The sequence below is a fragment of the Amblyomma americanum genome, chromosome 1, assembly GCF_052857255.1.
Source record: "Amblyomma americanum isolate KBUSLIRL-KWMA chromosome 1, ASM5285725v1, whole genome shotgun sequence".
Lineage (NCBI taxonomy): Eukaryota > Metazoa > Arthropoda > Arachnida > Ixodida > Ixodidae > Amblyomma > Amblyomma americanum.
This window is the reverse complement of record NC_135497.1, coordinates 420341897-420365603: the sequence shown is the minus strand read 5'-3', so window position 1 is coordinate 420365603 and position 23707 is coordinate 420341897.

The following is a 23707-nucleotide window of genomic DNA, read 5'->3' as shown; positions in this document are numbered from 1 at the left end:
GAAATGAATGGGATCAAAGAGACACTGCACGGAACATATCTGCAAAGTATGCAGACGAGACCATGTGGCAGTAAAAAATGGAGCAGACCGTGTAAGAAATATTATACAGGAGGTATGCAGAGGTGAGTCGCACAATTAAAAAATGTTTGAACTTTTTCAATGGCGAAATCTAGATTATAAAGTTGGAATTTGCATCTCATGATGCAGAGCAAAATTGCCGACATATTTTGGAAGCCGCTAACAGAGGCGCAAAGCCTCACAGTCCAAAACCAAAAGTGGACGAAGTTTATTGGCATTATTGGCAAGAGCTCCTAAAAATAAAACATAGCCGAACTGTAAAGTTGGGCGACCGTACATTTTATAAATCAGCAGAAGTGTGTGCCTTCCCATGCCTGAGCTAGCGCTGAAAAGCCTAGGCAGGATGCCAACGTCCCGAACTCCTTTTGAAGAAACTTGCTCAGTGTGTGCCCACCTGGATAGAGTAGTGTCTTATATTGCACGTACCTATTTCAGCATCTGAACTTGAGAGATTTCTATAGAACACGCATAAATTTACGGTATGAGATAGCGGGAAGACTAACAACGCGCATTGGTTCACATTGAGGGACAGGTGAATTGGTCCTACCCAGCTGTCAATAACTTTGAGTTAAATCTGCAAGGTTTATTAAAGAGTGAATATCACTCCCGCAGGCAAAAATGCAATATTATCGGCGTACGCATCATTTCTCACGGTATGATTGCATGGAATCGAGCTTAGAAAGATGTTAAAGAGAACAGGGCGAGAACTGACCCTTGAAGTACGCCTCTTGTCTGTCGAAATCTGCTAGAGAAAACACCACATTAGCTACAATAAAATTCTCTGTTTTCCAAGAAAGAGGCCCGGGCTACAAAATCGTTTTGGAAATTGAGGCCCTGTTATCTGTGTAACAGTGTCGAGTGCTGAAAGCTGTCGTAGACTTTACTGACATCCGGAGTTACAAGCGCGGCAAGCTGTTTACTGTTGCTAGCCAGCATAACAAGACTCTAGATGTTAGTATGTGCTCATAAAATCGATCAGCCTGGCATTTTTGACACGGACTCAAGAAATCATTTGCAGAAATTAAAGAAATGGCACGGCTGAGGAGGACCCTTTCACCGATTTCACTATATTCAGTGGTAATTAAAAAGGGCATATGCTGTCGAAAGTAAAAGCCTCCCCTTACTTTTTAGGCAGCGAAAATATTGGCGTAAGACGCCACTGCTCTGGCATTCAAGGGCCTTTATTAGAATTGCGAAGAGCCAATAGGTGTTCAGGAGATTCGTTAAACAAAATTTTATTCACAGAAGAGGTGACCTTATCAGGGCCAGGAGAGCCGCTGGGGGTATTCGCAGAACAATTTGCGATAGCTCAGGCAGAGAGACCTCAATAAAATCACTTGAGGTGCATGTGATTATTCCCCGCGAGATCGACCTATAGGTGGTGGCACCGTCGCTGCACTAGTGTGAATCGGCAGCCGGCTGCACCCGCTGGAACGTACGCGTGGCAGTACGCTTCCAAATTTTCGGCGGATTTTCTGCCAAAGAAAAAACACCATCTGCAATAGATGAGTGATGTATTTCTTAAAATGTTTCGACTGTGCACATAAAAGAGTAAAACAGGCAAACTGTACGTAAAAAAAGCGCGGATTGTAGGAAAGCACTGGACAGCCATGCAACCAGATAACCCCGGTTTTGTGATCTCCTCAGTTTGGCTTGCGTTTTTCTTGTAGGCGCTCACAGTCCTGGTATAATTATTTCGCATCACTTTCTAACGGCAGTTTTGTTTCTTCTTTGATTTTTAGGCAATGTGCGCGCCACTGCCTGTGGAGCATAAGTGGTATAGTTGTATAGATGTCTGGCAGCCAACTTAAGCATGAATGAATGCAAGCAGGTGCATGTTTACTCCTGAGGTGCTAAAGTGGCGAGACATGGTGCTATACTTAGAAGATCAGAACAATTCGAAACTTACGTTTTCCATCAATGTACTATGCATGCGCTTTCCCTCGATTTTTTTTCTAGGGCGACGTCACTGTGGCTATCTTCTAAGACAGGCGCTTAACCGGCAGAGACCCGACGAACTTCGGGATTATACATTGTTTAATGTGCTAGCAATTTTTGAGCCCACGAAGACGGCAGGTACATTGCGCCCTGAACTGTCTAAAAAAAGACACAGTCTAGTTCACTAGCATTCTTAGTCAAAGATTAAACGGTTTATATGCAGCGTTAGCAGCGTACCACCCGGCAGGTTTGTCCACGGATAGTGAGCGTACATATCCGGTCTGGCAAGACGACACCGGCAATTCCCCGAACAGTTCTCACAAAATAAATCCCGCTCAGGCATTGCACAAGAATTTTCGCCGCACAGGAAAGCTGCCTGCTCAAGCGTGTACCATGTAAGGAATGTTCCAACTTTCAGTGCAGTTAGCTCGCCGAAATTACAGCGAGGCTGTGATTTTTGCAGCAAATTTCACTGAAGTTAATCGTGTGGCACTGCGCGAATGAATATGAACGCGACTGTCACTAGTTTAAAATGACAGTTGGCCGGGTTACAGGAGCATTACGGTTACCAAAACTTATGAACTTTGATTAATTTTTGTACGCTGATGTGTAAGCTACGAGTTACTCGGTTCAAAGAGAATGCAGGTGGACTGCGTGTGAGTGCAGTTAGGCATGTATGAGGAGTATTGAGGGAATGAAGATTTGTTTAGCACTGTAATAATCGGCAGTGCCAATCGTATAAAAAAACAAAATTTGGGGAATATTTAGAAAAGAGGTGCCAAAAATAAAACCTTCCGCATATTAATTTCGTGTTCCAAAAAAAAATCGACTATCTCCTTGTTCGTGCGAATTTAAATTTTTCAGCCCTTGCCAAGTAAACATCCACTACGTATGAAGGGAAAGATAGTAAAGCACGTATGATATTCAGGGCAATTATAATCCGCTCATAGCCTGCTGACGTAGCACATATGTTGCTCGTATTCTTCTCTTAATTTTTTATTGTCAGGAGCAATGAGCTAAGGCGAGAGAAAACTTGCACTTAGCCGAGTTCCAACGTTATTTGGCTGACAATGGCGCACGTGTATCTAGTTTGACCAAGTAATATTTGCGGTTTAAGTTACATGCGGGGCATGATGTGAATCTTCAAACATTTTCGCAGTTTTATTGGGAAATATTCGTACTGTTGTCCTATGTGGTTCATGCGCAATTGACTTAAAGTTTAGCAAGAACAAACAATACATAAATGCCGTAGGAAACCAATTAAAACTGCGAGTAGAATAAACTCAACTTGATCATCCCGATGGAAGACATAAAATATCCCATTCAAACAGATGACGGCAGTGTACAATAGCTGAGCGGCTGCATTCATTTGCATGTATGGCAGCGACCTGTTCGTTGTGGTTTGATGTCTAACTTAACGCCATTGTCACTGTGTTTAAGACGGCGCAGCGGCAAAGAATCTCCACTCTTGAACACCGACGGATGATGTCATAATCCAGCATTACACACTGGATATAAACATTTAGTGTCTTTATTGCAGAGTAAGAGGCAGACAACTAAATAGGAGCGCCCCAGAAACCTCGAAACAAACAGTCACGAGGAATCTCTGCCGTACGCGCACACGTAAACACAGCTGGCTAGCAGACGACGCCAGCGGGCGTCCACACTATGGAGGGTTCGTTGCTGCCCCGCGAGGTTCCGACTCTGGTCGATCTCATGACCAGTCGGTGGCGATAGAAGAGCAATGTAAATCAACGCTCTATACATAATTTCACCATCGAAGGTACGAGACACCAGGAGAAGAAGAACGCAGGACAACGCTGCGTTGTCCAAGCGTTGTGCTCTGTTCTCCTGTTGTCTCGTACTTGCGCTAGTGAAGTTATGTCTGAAGTACACCACCTAGCCCAGATGGTTACCTTGTGACACTCTAGACCAAAAACAATGCCCTCTAAGGCCTTCCTAATGCCAGCAGGGGACTGAACGGGGGATTCAATGTTAACAGCCGGCGAAATCACTTTTCTGCTCCTTATGAATTAGAACAGACCTCGTCTATTTCCCGAATGTGAAAGAAAATTGCACCGACATGCATTATACTCGTCCTTGGCGCGGGAAACAGTGCGCTTAAATGTTGATACAAAGTACTTATAATCCAAGCAATTTTTTTGGTCACTGTTTCATTACAAGTTTTTTCCAGGCTGTTTTCCGCCGTCTATGCAGGCTAGCGTGCAGTCAGCATTCCAGCAATTATTGGCCTTTGCACCGTTGTTTCTCTTGAAAAAAATTCACTTTTGCAACACAGACCGCAATATTATGCAACCGTTCTTTTCTTCTTCGAGCGGAATGACCTACATAATTCTTGTCACATAACATTATAAGTATACCGAAAATATCGCACAGATAATTACCGTTTTAACTTTCGGCTTTGTTTGCCTCCTTCATTTAGTCGCTAATGCCTCTTAAACTGGCTTGTTCATCATTCGCACGTAAAAGCTGCAGTGTTGCAGAAGTAAAAAAGACGACGACGCTGTCGCATCCCATCCAGAAGACGTGGCAACGTTCCAAGCTTTCTTGCGTGCACATCGAGCTCGGACCTAGTATGGACGACTTCCGCCGCGCCATGGACGACGACCCGCAGTTAAAGAGGTTTCTGGTGGAGCTCTTCACCTTTCGTGGCGCCTCCGCCAAACGCTGGTGGATTTCTCTGGCAGTGGGTGCCAGCCTTGGTGTTATCATCGCGGCAGTCTGGTTTAAGATGCATTCCACAGGCGCCTCGGGCCCTCCTCCCAAGTAACCAGCCTTTTCTGCATCACCCAGCCAGAGGAACTTGAACGGGCAAACGGAAGGGCGCATCCTGGATTACATCGGTTTGTTTTGTAAGTCGCGGGTCGTAAAACGAATGCGTGGTGTGTTTGCTGACTTGACTGCGTGGAGAGGAGCTGTGTACGCAGTGTGTGAGAGACGGAGCTGGTGTGTGACAGATGGCACCATAGTGATACTGTGACTTTATGTTGTCTGGACTTCAGTGGGTGCCTGCAATTGAATTTTCAAAGGATTCCATTCTTCTGGAAACCAAACAGGGTTAAAAGACTTCACACTGATGGACGCTGGTTCAGTGTTACGAAGGTGATAAACAAATATGTTGTGCTGCTAAAGCGGGGACCTTTCACAGATGAAAACAGGCCATGTTGCATATGCAAGAAGAACAAAGTGAACCTCTATTATTAGTCCGATTAGCAGCAATAACGTTGACATAAATAAGTCACGGGTTCTGGCATGCCAACAAAAGGTCACGATTTGCTCGGTTCATTCATACAGGTAACGACGATGAACTTTGCAGACAAAACGCATTGCTGACCTTGCTTTCGACATTGTGCCTTCTCCTAAACAGTAGTGAAAAATAAACAAGTTTATTTCCCGAAGTACATCAAAGTTTACTGCACGAAATTTTTTCCTTTCCATAGTGTTACGAACATGCATTCATGGCCTCAGGGCTCCCCAAAAGCAGAACTGTGGTGACATCGGTTCGCAGTCTTCTGGATCGGTGCTGCCGTACGATTCCCAAAGCTGACTCAACAAGTGGCGCGGAGAGATTTTCAGATATGCCAGAAGACGTTGGCTGCTATCTAGCGCAGGAGGAGGCGGACTCGACGGTGAGGACTCAGGTATGAGGCCGCGAGAGGGGCAAGGAGATACACTTTATTGACGCCGCAGCCTGTTAAATTTGTCAACAAATGAAGTGCGTACCAGAGCGAATGTATAGCCAGAGGGGGAAGTGTGTGCCGTCCGGCTTGCGAGTAATCGTTTCCTAAATGATGGGTTTACTGGCATCATACAATAGAAGTGAAACGGCACGCTAAGAATCTCTTTGCTATGGGGTGTACAAGTGTAGGTTTTAAGATAGTAATGGACGGATTTTTAAATACTGTAACTGAACAACACAGAGGTTGTTCTGCGCTCTTTGAAAAAAAAAGAATACTGTGTGAAACGCCTCTTTCAATGCGTCCAGGCTGCTGTTTTTTGCGCCTAGAGATATTTCTTTCTGTCAAGGAATGGGAATAGCGAAAAGTCGCCAAGATCTCAGAGAGAACAATGAACCTCGCAACGGGCTTAAGAAAAAAACCATACAATTCGGAGCTATTAGCATAAATTTGTTTAGGCGGTCTTCACTGTGCGCCCGTTCTATACTGAAGCAGAAACTACTGATCATTTCCTACTGTTATGCAGCAGCTTTTCCCCTTTAATTAGGCGCCTGCAAAAATCCTCTTTCGAACAACTCCGCGTTGGGCTTTCTTCTGCAGTCCTTCTTACCCTTAGATAATCTATACTTGGACGCAGCAACAGTAATGCGTTCTCCGGCTTGCAAACATTTCTTTTAGAATCTACTATGCTCACGTTCAAAAATGTTTATTATTCCTCTTACTTTTTCAACAATGTGCCCTTGTTAAATTTTTAATCGAAACTACCTATTTGCACCTAAAAACCTTTTTTCCGCAATAACGGCTTGAGGGGCGAGTTGGTGCATTATGAAATAAACTGCGGCGCCCCAAAGACCCTAACAAGAAAGAAACACCACATGCACACACCGCCAACGATTTATTACGTAGAAAAGTGGCGTATTTAAACGTTCAGCTCAAGCATGAGACTCATCGCATTATCACTCCTATTACAGCACATGGAATAAGAAGCAGCAACATCAGAATAACATACAGGAAAATTTCAACCCCTACAGATAAACTTACATATTTTTATAAAGGAATTAGAAACAAAAAGTAGAGGGCCATCTCTTAGGAAAATCAGTGTCAAATAATAGTAGCAAGCAAAGAGTCAAATATATGAAGCAAAAGCAGTCAGAAACTGAAAAACAGCAAAAAAATACAAAGCTAAAACCAATAACAAAAATTAATAACCCACCTAAACAAACAACAGACGGCCCCTAGAAATGCAGGGCTGAAAGGACGCGCAGTACATGATGTAAAAAAACTATCGGAAAAGGAAAACTCATTTCTACTGAAGAATACCGAAGAGTCGCAAACAGAAGTGCTTCACTCCTTTTTGATCATAAATTACTCAAGAATTACACACGCCACCTGATCCCTATTCCTGCCCAGAATCCTTTTTCCGCTAAGCATTGGCTCACAATTGCAACCTTTACAGTGGGGAGACGAATTCGACCCGACTCCGCTTTCTAATGATTTCTCATGACCCCGTGTCATGTCATTAATGCAGCGACCCGTCTGGCCTATATTGATGCTTCCACAAGTAAATGGGATTTCGGACACCACACCAACCGCACAGGATACGAAGTGCTTGCCGTGCCTGTTTTCGCACAGGGCTTTCTTCCTCTGGCTGATCCGCAAGCATAACCCGCTCATCTTTGTGGGCGCGGAGAAAACGACAGGTACGTTGAACTGGCCAGTAACCTTCTAGCTGTGCGCCATTCGGTGTACATAGGGGACCACTTCTGGTCGCCTTAATCCTCGCTTCGCATGAGATTTTTTCTACTTGACTTTCATTTTTTCATGGGGGTCTCTGCTAAGCTGCAAAGGACAAAACATGGGAATTTAGCCTTTTGAAGCCTTTGGAACTGATTGTTCAAGCTAGCCTCTGCAAGTTTAGCACAAGACTTAAGCAATGCAGACACGAGGCAAAGCGATATCCCTTTAACTGTCTTGGAGTGCGCTGATCCTTACGAAAGGAGTTCGTTTTTTGCTCGGGGGGAATACATCCAACACAGTGGCCCTTCGAAAAACTTAATAATATCTAAGACTGCCAGCTGTTGTCTGGTAGTTCATGAGTAAAAGTGAAACAGAATTCGCGCTTACTGCGATTTTGACCCACGACAGTTGAGCACCCGCGATGAGACTCCGTTCTAAAACAACCCCCCCCCCTCCCCCCCCCCCCACACAGCCTCCTTCTGCTGTCTGGTGTCCGACCGCGAGAAAGCAGTCATCTGGCCGGTGACCACTTGTTGTACCCGGAATTCCATCTGTGGTCTCAGCGGAGCCAGCCAGGGCCTCGGCGCTATAGTTTACGTTTGGTCGCGGCCTCTGATTATTCGGTCCCGGGCCCCGGCCTGCCTGGTGACGGGGGGAGAGAGAGAAAGAGAGTCAGCGGGGGGACTGTGGAATTTGGCGGTGAGTAGTGGGGTTAAGGTGTGGATGTGGCGGAGTACTGGCTAACCGCGCGTGGGTGTGGAGTGTCAGCCGAGATGTGGTCGGCTCGTCGCGAAGTGTCTAGCAAGCGAGTAGCGACTCCGGGAACCCGACACTGACAGCCCGACGCCATCTCGGACCGGACCTCGACTACTCGAACTGCAAAGCCCCACCACTAAAACCTTTACGAATTATATCATGAATTCTGTCCTTAAAAAGTGTCTTGTATTTGTATTTCTTCTCAACTGTCATATTAAACGTTGTGTGCAGAAGATAAAATTTTGTCCGTCTGTTCAGTGCTCTCTTATTCTTGATGTTATGGTAAAAGTGTTGTTCCTCGGTTAATTAAATTCTATTCTCTCTAATCTCAGACTCCAGTGTAGTGCCTCCGGTCAGCCGCTCGTCAGGCATAGACGCATCGTCGCTTAGCCACTCGATCCTGCTTAAGATCTGGCACCGGGATGGAGGTGTTTGTCTCTCCTTCGTTAGAATTGGTATCAGAGACTGTGGAGCCCATTTTCGGCGTGCTCCCCATTCGTGACAAAAAGCCAGCCCTATTCCTTGTTGTCTGAATACAGAAAAGATTCTTTCCACTGTGCTGTAGAACCTGAATGCAGAGTTAGTATTTTTTTGTATTACCAAGAAGTCGCCCAAGTATCTAAGAATTCGAAGGACTGGGCCACTGTCAAGGGAAGAAGCTAAGGGGCGGTCAATAGTTGATAAAATTATATTACACAACTGAGGGGCAACACAGAACCAATGTAAATGCATCTTCTCTGCAAGTACACTTCTGTTTAAGAGGAAACAAACGTCGACCAAAGAGAAAATTCACGGTGTCAAAAAAGTTTTCCACACGCAGTCCAGCTGAGTTCTGAAATACAAGGGCCCCATTAGATCACGGGAGTGTATTGAACCTGCAGAGAAGTTGCACTTCCATCGGTTCCTGCGTTGACCCTTCTTTCTGTAACATATTTTTATAAACTACTGACTGTTTTTTAGCTTCTTCCCTTCACAGTTCTCCAGTCCTGCGAATTTTGGAAATTTGGACGTCTTCTCGGTGATACTGAAAAGTACTAACTCTGCATTGAGGCTACCTAGCACAGTGGGAAGAATGTTATTCGTTTTCAGACAAGAAAGCAAAGGGCTGGCTTTTAAACATGAACTACCAGAGAACAACAGCTTGCAGTTTTTAGATATTGATATCAATATTTTGGAAGGGGAAGTGTGTTGTATGTATTCCCCTGAACAAAAAATGAATGGCTTCCGTACGGATCAGCACACTCCAAGACAGTTAAAAAAGCTATCGCTTCACTTTGCCTCAAGTGTGCATCGCTTAATTCTTGTGCTCACATGGCTGAGGCTAGCTTCAACAATCATATCAAAATGATTCAAATGGCTGGCTTCTCATGTTCTGTCATTTGCAGCGTAGCAGAGTCCCTCCTTCAGAAGAAGAAAAATCCCATGCTAAGCCAGGCGACCACAAATTGTCCCCTATATCCCTTTCCGACCCAGCTACCAGTACACTGGACATAAGAAAAAAAGCGATGAAAAAATCGAACGATGCCCAATACCAAAACCGAAACCACTTCCACGGCTTTCAGAAAAGACGACGAATGTCTCGATCGAGATAGTTCCTCTTTCGATGACATTTTCCCATCGAATGCAAAGCTGCAGCCCTTCCCGCTTCTTCAAGGTCTATTGCAGGACCACCTAAGGTCCTTTCCCTCTCATGTTCTTATTGCTACCGATGCCTCGCAGGATCGCGAAAAGGCAGGTGTGGGAATTTTTTCACCTTCACTGGATTGGTCTTTTTCTCTCCGTCTTCCTGACTTCACTCCAATTTTTCTGGCTGAATTATTAGCAGTAATCTTAGCCTTACGAAAATTAGAATCTACCGTTTCCCAGGTCGTGGTTATGACAGACTCTCTGTCCATTTGCTCTTCCTTATCCTCACCCACTGACTCTCGGCCATTACGCCTCTTTAAGTTCCTGATTCCGCTGCATCTAAATTCGGTAAGGTTGCTTTGGGTACCAGGTCACATGGGTTTTCACTTAAATGAGGTTGCAGATTTAGCAAGAAATTCTCTTTGGGGCCCAATTTTTGTTGCCCTGCCAACGTGTGCATATACAGTTGCAGTGAGGTTTCGCAGCTGCACAATATTTCAGGAATTTGCTGCCTCGGCTCTTACATCATCTCCCGAATATCAGCATCTTCTGCATCCTTGGAGTAGCAAAGACTGGCGCTCACGCAGACTAGAGGTCTCTTTCACAGCGTTTGCGTTGCCGGGTTCCCCTTCTAAATTTCTACCTTTACAGATCTGGACTGGCAGCTTCCCCACTGTGCCCTTTTTGTGCCGAACCTGAGACAATGGATCACTTCCTGCTGTTCTGCCGCCGCTTTTCTCATTTGAGGAAGCGTCCTTTGCAAATTCCATTTCATCAACTGGGCTTGCCTGTGTCTTCCGCGGTTGTTCTTTCCATTGGCGCTTCTTTGCTTGGACGAAGCGACAGGAGTGTGCGCTCTGCTGTGCAAAATTTTCTTCAAGAAACGCAGCGACTCCCATTCTAATTTTTTTTTCCCGATCTCAGTGAGTAAGACATTGCAACATTACAGGCATTGTGTACTATTATGCACATTAAGCAATTGTCCCGTCTTCGATCTCCAAGTTAACTGAATCGCTTTCCTTCCCTCTTCCAATCTATCAGACTACATACTATTTCCACTGCTTTTCCCGTCAAAAATTTCCTGTATCCAGTAATTAACCGCCTGTGTCTTGGCCACTCCCCCGTAGTGGGTATGTGCCAGCAACGTTTGAGGCCTTCCTTCCTTCCTTCCTCTTGCGGCCGCGCCTTCTCAGCAGGGCAGCACAAAGTAATGGCGTCCTCCACGACCAAACAGCCGCGCGCAACGTGCCCAAGTAAGTTATTTATTTTGATGTTCTCTCCTCACTCAATTTAAATAATTAAATTCGTGTGAGCTAATTAGGCTCTGTTTGAAACAATAGTTTGCCCTTTTTATGAGTAGTTTTTTCGCAATGCGACAATGTTTTTTTGTCCAGTGTACTGGGCACTGGGATTCAACTGGCGCGTTTGGTTGAAGTCCCCGTGCAAGCACGTTGCATTTGATTTTCAATGTTTTGTGGCGCCAAAATTGCATAACTCCTAATGTCGTGGTAGAAATATCCTGATGGGGATTTTTCATACAAGTAACATGATCTTGAGCACTATTTGGTTGTTTTATTTGCAGAAAAGACGCTCAAAAATGAAGAATTTCAAGAGCTTTTGATTGGGGACCAGTACGACCTAGACGTCGACTCTGACTCGGGCGAAGAACCAGAAAAATTCCAGCCAGAATCTGTACTGGATGAAAGCAGCGACAATTATTCCAGTGGAGATAAAAAAGGCCAAAATTAAAAGTGTGACAAAGCATCTCGACCACAACTTTCACGCCAAAAAATAGCACAATCGTGGACGGCACAGGCGTTTTCAGCGCCGATTGGCATCGAAAGGACCGCACTCGCGCAGCACTGTCATGAGCCCCAGACGCCTTTCACAATTTTTGAACAATATTTTGTAGGCGACTTTTGGGAGTTCATAGCAACCAGAACGAACTTGTACTGGGTTCATACGAATGGGACCACCCTAGGTATGACAGGCAAAGAAGCCAAAGCTCTCTTTGGAATGCACATTGTAATGGGGAACCTGAAGTTCCCTCAGACCCGCATGTATTGGGCAGCAGCAACTTGAGTATCATTAATTGCGGATGCCGTGCTTAGAGATCGCTTTTTTCGTCTCAGAAACGCCTTGCACGTCTCTAACAACGATACCGTCTACGATGAAAGCAACCGATGCTGGAAGGTTCAGGCCCTCCTAGAGCGTGTGAGGAAAGCTTGTGTGAAAATTCCCAGGTCTAATGCAGCCTGTGTGGACGAGCAGATGATACCGTTTACAGGCAGAACACAACTGTGCCAGTATGTTCGGGGGACGCCAGACCTGACCGGACTCAAGAACTTAGTGCTAACAGACTCTCTCGGTAGGGTTTAGCCTTTGAAATCTACCAGTGTGCCACAACATCAATTCCTACTGAGCACAAAGATCTCAGAATCGGCGGAGGGATAGTCATGTGACTTGCCGACTCAATGTATTGAGGGAGTGACTGCGTCTTGTACTTTGACAGATTTTTCACTTCCGTGCCGCTAATTGAGCGCCTTCTTGAGATGGGAATGTTCGGTCACGGCACAGCGATGACAGAGTCAAGACCACTCTCAAATGCGATAAAGAGCTACTTGCAGAAGGACTGGGATCGAGTCATGGAAAGACGAGTGCTGACGGAAAATTGGTGGGGGTGAAATGGATGGATTCCTGTCAGTTACGCTGCTGTCTTCATGTTGTGGAGCGGAGTCAGTTGACTCTACAAGGCGCTACGACAAGAAACATAAAAAATACGTTGAAGTCGAAAGGCCTGCAAGCGTCCGATTCTATAACACTCACAAGGGAGGAGTTTACCTGAACGACTTCCTCACCAGTCTGTATCTGATAAAAATGAAAACTAAGAAATGGTCTGTAAAAGTCATTTTCCACTTCATGCATCTCGCCTTGGTTAACAACTGGCTGAGTTACAAAGAATACACTAGAGAGGCAGGCTACACAAGGAGTGAAGTGCTTCACGGGCTCCCAAGAAAGAAAACCGCGTGGTAGGCCATCTACAGATGTTACTGTTTATTTTGAACACCACCACAGGGCTGCCGTGCAAATACCAGGCCCTGACGTGCGTTTTGATCAAGAAGGCCATTTGTCAGATCCGCAAGTGGTGGCAAATTCCTCTAGGTGTCGACTCCTCGAATGCAAGGCAAAGTCGCAAGTTCAGTGCAAAAAATGCAAAGTCTTTCTTTGCTTGAAGACAGGCAAAAACTGTTTTCGCGATTTCCACTGCAAGTAAGCGCCAGATTTGATGTTAAGTTTGAATGTTTCATCGAGCTCAAAGACGATAATGCAAGACCATGTCGCTACTAGTGCAAGTTCAGTCTCTTTATTAAGTCAGGTAATACTATACCTGTGAACCTAAGAACAGCTATGCTCTTGAGATGACATACAGCATTGTTGCATCAACGAGCAAAGCAGATTATGTGCAACAATAAATCCCAGTGTCCAGTATACTGGACATGGTTCCCTATTGAAAACGACTGTGCTTACTGTTTTCATAATTTTTTACATGCTCTTTAATAGCTTCAGAAGAAGAAAAAATCCCATGCTAACCCAGGATCAAGGCGACCAAAAATTGTCCACTATATAAACCGAGTAGCACAAGAATTGAGGACATTTGCTGGCCAGTCGGATGTACCTGTCGTTTTCTCCGCGCCCAATAAGCTGAGCGGGTTGTACTGGCGCATCGGCCAGAAGAAGACCTGCGTGATAAGAGTCACGGCAAGCAATTCGTATCCTGTGACGTCGTAGGGGTGCACGAAACCCCACTGACGTGTGAAGGGGTCTATACAGGCCAGGCGAGTCGCTGCATTAAGGACACGGGAGTATGAGAAATAGTTAGAAAACGGAAGCGGGTCGAAATCGCTTCCCCATTGTAAAGACTGGAAATATGAGCCAATGTTTAGCGCAATAACGACTCTTGGCAAGAAATGCGATCAGGTGGCACGTGAAATTCTTGAGGCGTTCATGATCAAAAGGAAGAGAAGCACTACTGTTAGCGACTCTTCGGTATCCCTCAGTACAAATGAAGTTTCTTTCTCGATAGTTTTTGTGACGTCATGTACTGTGCGACTTTTCAACCCTGCATTTCTAGCGGCCGTCTGTTGTTTGTTTAGGTGGGTTGTTAATTTTTGTTATTGATTTTACTTTGTCTTTTTTGCTGTTTTTTACGGTTTCTGACTGCTTTTCCTTCGTGCGTTTGATTCTGCTTTTGCTACGATTGTGTGAAACTGCTTTTGTTAAGAGATGGCCCATTGCTTTTTATTTCTATTTCCTTTTATCAGAATCTGTTAGATTATCTCGAGGGGTTAAAGATTTCTTGTCTGTTATCCTGATATTGCTGCTTTTTATTCCACGTGCTGGGTTTAGAGCGATAATGCGATGAGTCTCATGCTTGAGCTTAATGTTTAACTGTGCCACTTTTCAGGGTAATAAAGAGTTGATAGTGCGCGCATGTGGTGTGCCTTTCTTGTTAGTGTCCTTGTTGCGCCGCCGTTTATTTCACCATTTTCTCGGCATTCAGTCATACATTCCACATAAAATTATTAGTTATTTTAATGAATCGGGTTCCTGCTTCTAATAAATTCACCTCCAAAACATTTTTAATCATCAGGAAGTCCTAATCCACCACTGTGGGCATGCGTCTACGGGGTTTTTTGCAGGTAATAGATGAAGTTCCTTTAGTGACACGCGAGGCCCATGAGAGTCTTGGCGCGAGTGGCGCGCATGTCCGGAGGAAAGGACGCCAGCAAGCGATTATTTAGCCTCGTTTGTCGAGGCATGTGCAGCCTTGTGGCCGAGACTGCCCGTTTGCGCTGGCACCCAGTGTACACACACGTTGGAGCCAAAATCCCCGCACAACACTCGACACGCGGCTTTTATGTAATGCTCTTTCGTGCCAGGCCTGGGAGTGCTTGTCAGAGACCTCAGTGACTCCTATTTATACGGTTACTGTCCAGCTCTGAACTCAGTCTCGGTCCTTCAATGCGAGCACTTTATAACCGTTGACCCCACGAAGATCACTTCAACTGGAGAAAAAATAGCGCCAAACCATGTACACCACAAGACAAGAACGAAGAGGAGCGCTTGTGTCTCGTCTGCGTTATTTTCTTGTGGTGTGCATAGTTTGGCGCTAGTATTTCTCTAATTCAAGTATGCGCCAACTAGCCCAAAAAGAGGGGTTAATAGAGGATCACTTGCATCTTACTTTCCGCGTATACAGGAGAAGCGTTGTAGCCAGTCATGCGCACCTGGTAATATCCTCTGGTGGTGTAAACGGCAGCGACGGCTCCGGTGAGTGAAGAAGGCCCCTAGGCTCCGTATTTGAATATCGCCGTTTCGGTCTCGCACGTGCGTCGAGCTCGCGCCTTGCATTACCCTTGATAATCTCTTCTTGGGTTGCGCACTGTTAACAAAAAAAACACTTGGGAGCGCTGAAAAAATGCATCACCGAGGAGAAAGATGCAGTTGGCTTTATGGGTCAGTGCGGGGTGCCAGCTGACACCTTTCTTGAACTGTTATTCTTTTATTTAAAATCAACTAATGTAAGTTGGCGGGGTGACGTTCATTTGCAAAAAGAGGGAATTTGTATTGGGTCGGAGGTGGCGCCTGTATTGCGCAATATTTTCTTGGGTCATATCTACAGAGAAATGAGTAAGCAGGGATGGTATGGCTCTGAGGATCCTCAGATTTTTGAATGATTGCTTTTAGCTGATTGAAAAAGACAACCTCAACAAGAGAATGGTAGATATTTTAAAATGGACTCGAGAGTGTGCCAATGGTTAATCATTTGTGTTTGAAGTTCCTTTGGATGAATCTCTCCAGTTTTGAAAAATATAAGTAATTTTAGAACGACCGCTTTTGTCGGCTTTAATCCCATAGGTCAATGAAAGAGATATTAAACTACTTTTCTTGACCCTTAAAAACTGTAAAAAATGCTATTGCCATGTCTTTCATTCGCACGAGCCTAGAGAACTCGTGTCGTCATTGTATACAATATAATGTTCTTGTACCGGCCCGCAGGCAAAAAGTGCAGGTTTTCTCAATTGAGTTATCTCGACAACTTCTGCAATGTATTGCTGATAGTAAAGTCGAATTTCTTGAATACAAAAAGTTACAATTCACGTAACAAAATGGCGGTTATTCCACACATACGCAAAATAGTACATAATCTGAAAAGCGTTGCGGGAAGGTTTGATTTTGAAGACATTTTATCGGCGCGAAATAAGTTGAGCGGTCTCTGCCGTGCCATTAGGAACCGAAATGAAAAGATGATAGAAGTTCTCACAGGTCAATGCTGGTGGACTGCGCCTGCCCAGTTTAGGAACTTCCACTAACGTGGAATAAGGTATACATAAGCCAAGCCAGTCGATGCATTAATATCCGGTACCATGAACACCTCACTTCAATCTAGGGTTCCTGATATTCTCACCCAAAAGATCGCTGCGTCGATTGCGGAAGAGGAGAAAAGAGAAGGAAAAAGTGCCGCCCCTTGGCTACACAACAGAAGATTTTGTTTCGCCACCGGAATAAAACGACAAGGGAAATAATGGCAGCTTATTTCTTCAGAAAGAAGCAGTCACAGTGTGTCAGCCAGCCTTCCCTGTTGTTGGTTGATAAAGAGGTCTGGTTTCTAGATTCAGAACTCATGATCTTTTTTTTCCTTCTGGTAATCAGGAGGGGTGGGAGGGCGTTTGGGGAAAGGGGTGTTTTTGATTGGACTTCGCCACATGTCAGATCAGTGTCGATAGTTGTACTTTCTTGAAATTGCTTTAGAAAGTGCTCGATGCTCTGTCGAGTCACTTGATTTTCATGTGTAAAAGTTCGATCTTCTCAACAAAATTTTTTGTTGCGAGTCAGCGCTCGTCTGCGTTGTCTGCTTGCTATTGTCCGTCGTCTTGTTCGCCCTGTACCACCCACAATGAATTATTACCAAGTCGCCCAGCTGTCCATTCTTCTAATCATTTTCCTGTTGTTTTCTCCCAAATTCTAGTGCACGTAAGGCTAGCAGCCAGGCACTCATTTTCATGGATACTGTTTGTATACCTCATGTTTCAGCTTAAATGTTCAGTTCAGCAATATTTAAAAATAGTCTTCTTGAGTTAGAAGAGCGCTTTTTATCTGCATAGCATTTTGAACGGTGTCTATAACAGACAAGTTTTCTTTGTCTATAGACGGTCATCAGATTATCTATAGACTGAACTCTATAACTGCCTCATTTCTGTTTGTGCTTAGAAAGTCTATAGATCATCTATACACTGAAGTCTATAGCAGAAACAATTTTCCTTTGTCTATAGGTGGTCAATAGATTTTCTACAGATTAAAGTGTATATCTGCCTTAGTTTATTTTGTCCATAGACAATCTATAGACCATCTATAGACTAAAGCCTATATACGCCATAATTTCCTTTTGTCTATAGACAATCTATAAACCATGTATAGACTAAAGTTTATAACAGCCTTATTTCCTTTTGCCTTTAGACAATCTATAAACCATCTATAGACTAATGTCTTTAACCGGCTTAGCAGCCATTTGTCATTAAACGGCCCATAGACAATTATAGACCAAAATCTCTAACCGAATTAATTTCCTATCGTCGATTCACAATCTTTAGACAGTATAGAGACAATTTTTTTATAGACCTATTGCCTATTATTTATAACAATCCCATTGTTATCTAACAATGTATACACTGCCTCTCGACTAAGTCCATAAAATATCCATTTTTTTCGCATTGCATGCTGAGCAGAACTGCATCGGGCCGCCGCGGTGGTTGTTTATGGCGCTCGGCTGCTGACCCGAAAGACGCGGGTTCGATGCTTGCCGCGGCGGTCGAATTTCGATGGAGGCGAAATTCTTGAGGCCCGTGTAGTGTGCGATGTCAGCGCCCGTTAAAGAACCCCAGCCGGTCGATATTTCCGGAGCCCTTCACTACGACTTCCCTCATTCCCTGAGTTGGCTTGGGACGTTAAACCCCAACGAACCAAACTGCATCGGGTGACCGCAACTATTGTCAGAGTCCTCCGCTTCCTTTGCTATTTCAGGAATAAAAAAAAATATTGTCCGACGGCAATGCAATAGCTTCCTGTATATTGTTTTTAGAAGCTTTGAAAGCCTATTTTCCTTAAACCGCGACGCATATTGAGAATATTACACAACAATCTTTAATGCTGACAAATAGAGCGAAAAAAGGCACCGATTTCTGAAAATAAGGGTGCTGCCAACCATACTACATCCAACGAACACGTTCTCCCTTAAAGGAATCGCTCGATAACATACCTTTACATCGTTCTATCGTTACTGCCCAACGCGCTTAATTAAGAAGCATTTCATCAGTGACTAATTTCATTTCTCCTTAAAACCTCCTTTAAAAAAGGGGGAATAAGAAGGGTGAGAATTCAAGGATGTACCCATCTCTCAGAAACATGATTAGAAGAGTCTCAAAGACCATGGTTCCCTGCCGAATTAAGATATGCCATTTATACCTTTGCAGTTTGCATTCAGGTGAAAAAGTGCTGCGACTCAACAATCAGAAACCCAGTCTATTTTCATTCTTCGCCGTACACCTGCTGCATCGGAGGCGATACGCACGCTGTTGTCCATACCGGTTTTACAAACACGAGAACACGCCATAAAGACGTTTTGTTATGCAGCATAATAATTATTTGAAGAGGGCGCCACAAACTATTCGATGGGAGATGCGGCTCGCATGGACAAAGTAGTAAGGTTTCGGTTTTTTGTTTTGGCGAAAGTAATAAGGTTTTTAAAGCGCGAGTGGAGAATTTTGGCTTTAAACCAATGACCCTTTGTGGTCTTGGATACTAGAGCAAGCTACTCTTGGCAAGAGGGCAACCAATATAGCCATGACGATGACATTGGCTTCTGTTTCACTTTTTACTCATTTTGCCCTGAGGCGGCGGAAAATCATCCGGGCAGTAAACAACTGTGTGCGTCGGTGTGTCGGTGTCGGCGGCGTTTTCTCTCGTGGATTACGTTTTGATTGAAATTCAACCTAATCGTCGACTTACGGTGAGTCTACACGATTATTTTTATTCATTTGGTCTCCTTAGCCACTCTTAGCATGGCTGTGTGTGCAGAGCAGATTATGTGCGCAGCGACAAACTTCCTATCCACGTTTGTAAGAGGCTTTTGTAAACCCGTTTGTGTGAGGAGCGGCAGCCGCCATGTTCTCGAATATTGCGCTTACGTCTATGCCACTACGCTTTTCCTAACGTGTGGAAAGGCAGTTTGTGCGAAACCCGGGACGGTAAGACCTCCTCGCGAGCTGTCTACTGGCTTTTCCGTGTTGAAAGGTAGGTGCACAGCCTGAATGTCGCTTAACCCGCGAGTGAAGGCCGAAATAAAACTATGCGTTAGTTGGAGCCGTGTGAGCACGATTTACTTTCATCTGCGGAAACTCACAATCAAGTTCTGAGGTGGATTACATTTTTTTTATTCTTTGTGTTATCACAGGTCGGGACCATGGATTGCTGTTCATTGAGAGGTGTGCATTAATTGCTTGTTTGTTGTAGCCGCTCACTCGGTGCGCGTCGTGGGCAGCGACGTTTCACCAAGTATGTTTTCTAACGCTATTGACTAAAGCTCGAGGCGTTTGTCAAAGTTGTAGTGAAGCGGCGGTGGAAGAATGCTAATAAAGTGATGGTAGAAAAAAAGTGGTTGCCGGCGCAAATGGCGAGCGTGTACAAACACCGCGCAGAAACTACGATCTGCATCCCGTCTCCGCTTTCGTTGCACACGTATGGATTCGTCCATCCCTGCAATCAGAGCCGTTGGCGGCCGCCGCTGGCCTGCGGTCAATTAATTTCGAAAGCTGAGCAAGGGTGACCTTGACAAGAGATGGCTTATATTTCGTTCCGGGAGGCTCGTTCATGAAGCCCGCTTACGCGTGCACAAATTTCTTCAATACCAATTGTGCGAGAGGCAGAGTATGCGTTTCTGATCTCAGACAGCTACATTACAAAAACGCCAATGTAACTTGGCGCTTATTTGCGCCACGAATGCAATTCTGCTCGCGCTGTTTCATTATGGCTGCGCCTTTTGATGAACACGTTAATTGTTTCAACGAAATAATTCTTACTTTGAGCGTGTTCGTTGCTTTCTTTGATTTTTTCTTTCAGCGTTAGGTTAGGGTACCTGCATGCAAGAATCTCCTTTTTACTGCTCTGTCCGGGCTGCACTTGAGGTAAAAACTTGACTGAATTTGAGATGGTATTTCATCCTTGGAATAATGATCTTGTTGTCTGAAGCTCACATCTGGTTCTGACATGCCACCGCTGCAGCCATTTTGTGCTGTTTGAGTTTTTCAGGATAATGAGCACGGCATGGAAGCGCTGTAACCCCCTTGTTCCAAAGAGCGCACGCTGGTGTATGAGTATGTTATTTCGTCTTAGTGTTTCAAGTTGTGGGCGAAAACTGTGGTGAACTGGTTCGCAGTCTGCCTGGTAGGTTTTGCATGGCTTGTGCCCGTTTGAGTATCGGCGTATGTACCAGGCTTCATGCAGGGCATTTTGAGGCGCTTGTTCAATGGCAGGTATAAGAATAAATGCTTGAATATTCTGTTTGGATCCTTTTGCAAGGAGCACTGAATGTACGTTTTATGGGGCAGCATTCTCAACAGCTCGTAGCGAGTCAGTGATGATAAATGGCACAAGTTTTCTAAGTATTCTATTCCAAATAATATAAAGGGATTGCATACAGAGGTCAGTATTGGCAGTAGGTATTTAGTGCAAAGGTGGAGTGCTGCATGGGATGTGGGTATTAGTTACAATGTTTTATGACAGCCACTTAGAATTTGTCATGCATATTTACAGAAATGATGAATCCGGCGCGATGGCTCAGTGGTTATCGTGTTCTTCAGGTGCTCAAGTTATGCCAAGTCATCAGTTGTTATGCAAAGCTACGTCAAGTGATCACGTAACAGTCTCTGCCTTTGTGCAGATTACCCACTGTGCAGCCTGAAGACAGACGGTAGTCTTGAGCTACGGACCAGGAAGGCGTGGCCGTCGGTGTCACCCGGAAATCCGGCACAGCATCAACTATTCACTGTGGGCTATAAAAGAAGATTCCTTTCACTGGGACCTCACTTGGCAGTGGTGGCGGTAACTGCGAGCATCATGTAACCGTCTCTGCCTTTGTGCAGGTGTGTGCATAATTATGCCTGACCCAATGTGATTTTGTTTTCTTTTTATGTCGTCGCTGCTACTAAGTGGATGGGTATTTTGTAAAAGATCTGAGCTTACTATAGCTCGTTGTTGTGCTTGCCGTCTTCCACTCACTGATAGCATCTTTGCAACATGCTCAGAGTGCAAATTTAATTTCCATCGTAGCGCATGTGTAAGAATAACAGAAGAATCTTTCTATGCTAAGCGCGAAGCCAAAAAAAGCATGGAAATGTGACTCTTGTCGAGGCAACCGCAACGGGGTACAAGCACCACAGAAAATCCGCAGCATGATTCCGACGTGATACTCAGATTACTGCCGACTGAAACGAATCTTGATGCTCTTTTGCCTTTGTCAAAAAAGTTTGATTAATTTGAGTCGCAAATGCGGTTGCTCTCTGATAAGTTTGACGACTTTCAGAACCATCTGACTGCTCCAGAAAAAACTACAAAACAACTAACGAAGCGAATTGAAGGGCTGGAAATCTAACAATGTAGGTAGTGATATAGCTCAACTGAAGGAGGACCTAGATGATTTGGAGTGGCGTAGTCGCTTTGTGACCCTAGAGCTTCATATTGACACTTGTCATTTATCTTCATCGGGCAACCACGTTTCGCCGCCTAACAAATGTTATCGCACAGCGCGGGACGCGCCTGCATCTATCCGAAGTTTCTGGCAAGTCATCAATGCTTCTGTTCGCTGTCTGTTGTAGCCGAACCTTATGTTATCTGATTTCATCACCTGACGCGAATGGTGTAGAACTTTGTGGAAGGCACGCGGGTCCCAACGATTAGTCTGGAACATTCGACGACTGCTATATAACAGCCGACGCTTGACCCGCGGATCAGATTTTCGACGATCGCCGACCGTGCTGGCCGCTACCGCTGGGCCTTCCGGACAAATTTACTAACTTAGTAGGTGCTCTATATTCGGGCCTGTCTTGTCAACTGGTTTTAAATGGGGCGTTCAGCGGGGAAATTTGTGTGACGCGAGGAGTTCGACAAGGTTGTCCCCTCTCTCCCGCTCTCTTCGTGCTCTCGCTGGACCCTCTGCTCCGTGCACTTGAAGACCACCCAGCTATCCGAGGTTTTTCCCTTCCGGGGCAGGAAAGAGTTTCTGTGTCTCCTTATGCGGACGACATCTCACTTTTCTTGCGAGATGCGAACAGTTTCCTTGCTTTCTGGCAAGTTTTCAGCGAGTATGCAGCCCTCTCAGGGGCGCAATTGAACACCACAAAGAGCCAAGCCCTGAGCTTTGGCACGTTTCAGGACCCCTTGCCCGGTGGAATCCAGTTCGTCGATTTTGTGCGAGTTTTAGAAATCGTGTTCACGCCAGCAGGATTGTCACCGAGAACGTGTGACGACGCTATCACTCGAGCGCGACGGGCCATAGATTCGATTGCACACCTAGAACTAACTTTGAACGCCAAGGCACTATTCTTCCGTACGTGCGCAGCTGCGTACGCTTGCTTCGTTGCGCGTGTTGCTCCACTGCCGCTTCACGTGGCAGGGAAGCTGAACTCGCTCGCAGGACAAGTCCTGTGGAACGGAAAGCCGGCCCCAGTGTCCCGTCAAATGCTGGCCACAGAACGCGATAGAGGAGGCTTGAACCTGCCCTCCTGGCAGGCAACAGCGCGAGCTTTCGCCACCAAAGCAGTTCTCGACCTACTAGCGGCCCAAATGTATACAGAGGTCGATCACTAGTCCTGTATTGGTTGGGTACTGGGAGTCAACTGTTCCTAACGCAGCGACACACGGGGCCTCAAGCAGAGCAACCTATGCCCATTTACAAAGTGGCAACTGACTTTTTCCGGTTCTAGCTATGCCAGTTCCCGGACGCGGATATACGCGAAACACCAGTGGCACGCGTTAGTGCGGCGGTTGCTGTTTTGGATTTCAGTATTGATCAGGCAGAAAAACTTCTCCTAGAAAATGGCAGGTCTTTGCATCGAGCCTGTTGCCAAAAGAAGTACAAGACTTCAAATGGCGTCGCCGTTGGCAAGCACTGCCGACGAGAGAGCGTCTCGAAAGATGGGGCATCGTGCCAAACGCGCGCTGCACCAACTGCGGCGCTGTTGAGACACAGCGGCACGCCCTGGAAGACTGCGTCGTAGCGCGTACTTTGTGGCTCCTGATCTACAGGATGTTTAGGGTGCGCCCGCGTCAGCGCAACTCGCGAAGGCGCTCATCCTTTGAGCGCCTTGTGATAGCAGTGATTTTTTACGCGCTTTGGAAGCAGCGAGGCTTGGCCGAAGTGCGCGGAACACGGCAACGCGCCATGTTTCCGCTCTTGAGGAGGGTGCGCCTCATTGTGCGGCAATTTCTAGAGGAAGAACTAACAGTGGGCGGCGAAGCACTGTTCTTGCGGCGCTGGTCGACCCACTTTATTTCTGTACATTCTAACAAAGTGGTGCTCCCAATCATGCAATACTAGTTAATACTCGCTGAGTTTGCCCTGGGTTGGCCGTGGTAACGGTAATCATCCCCTTACCCAGTTATGTACACATCTGGGAACAAGTGTTGTACGCGCATGGTAACTTTCCCCCTCCCTTTACCCCCCCCCCCCCCAACCTTCCCCTCTTTGAAACCATCGTGTACTGAGATGTATGTTGAATTTGGAAACATGCCGCGCCATGGTATTCACTGTATATATATTG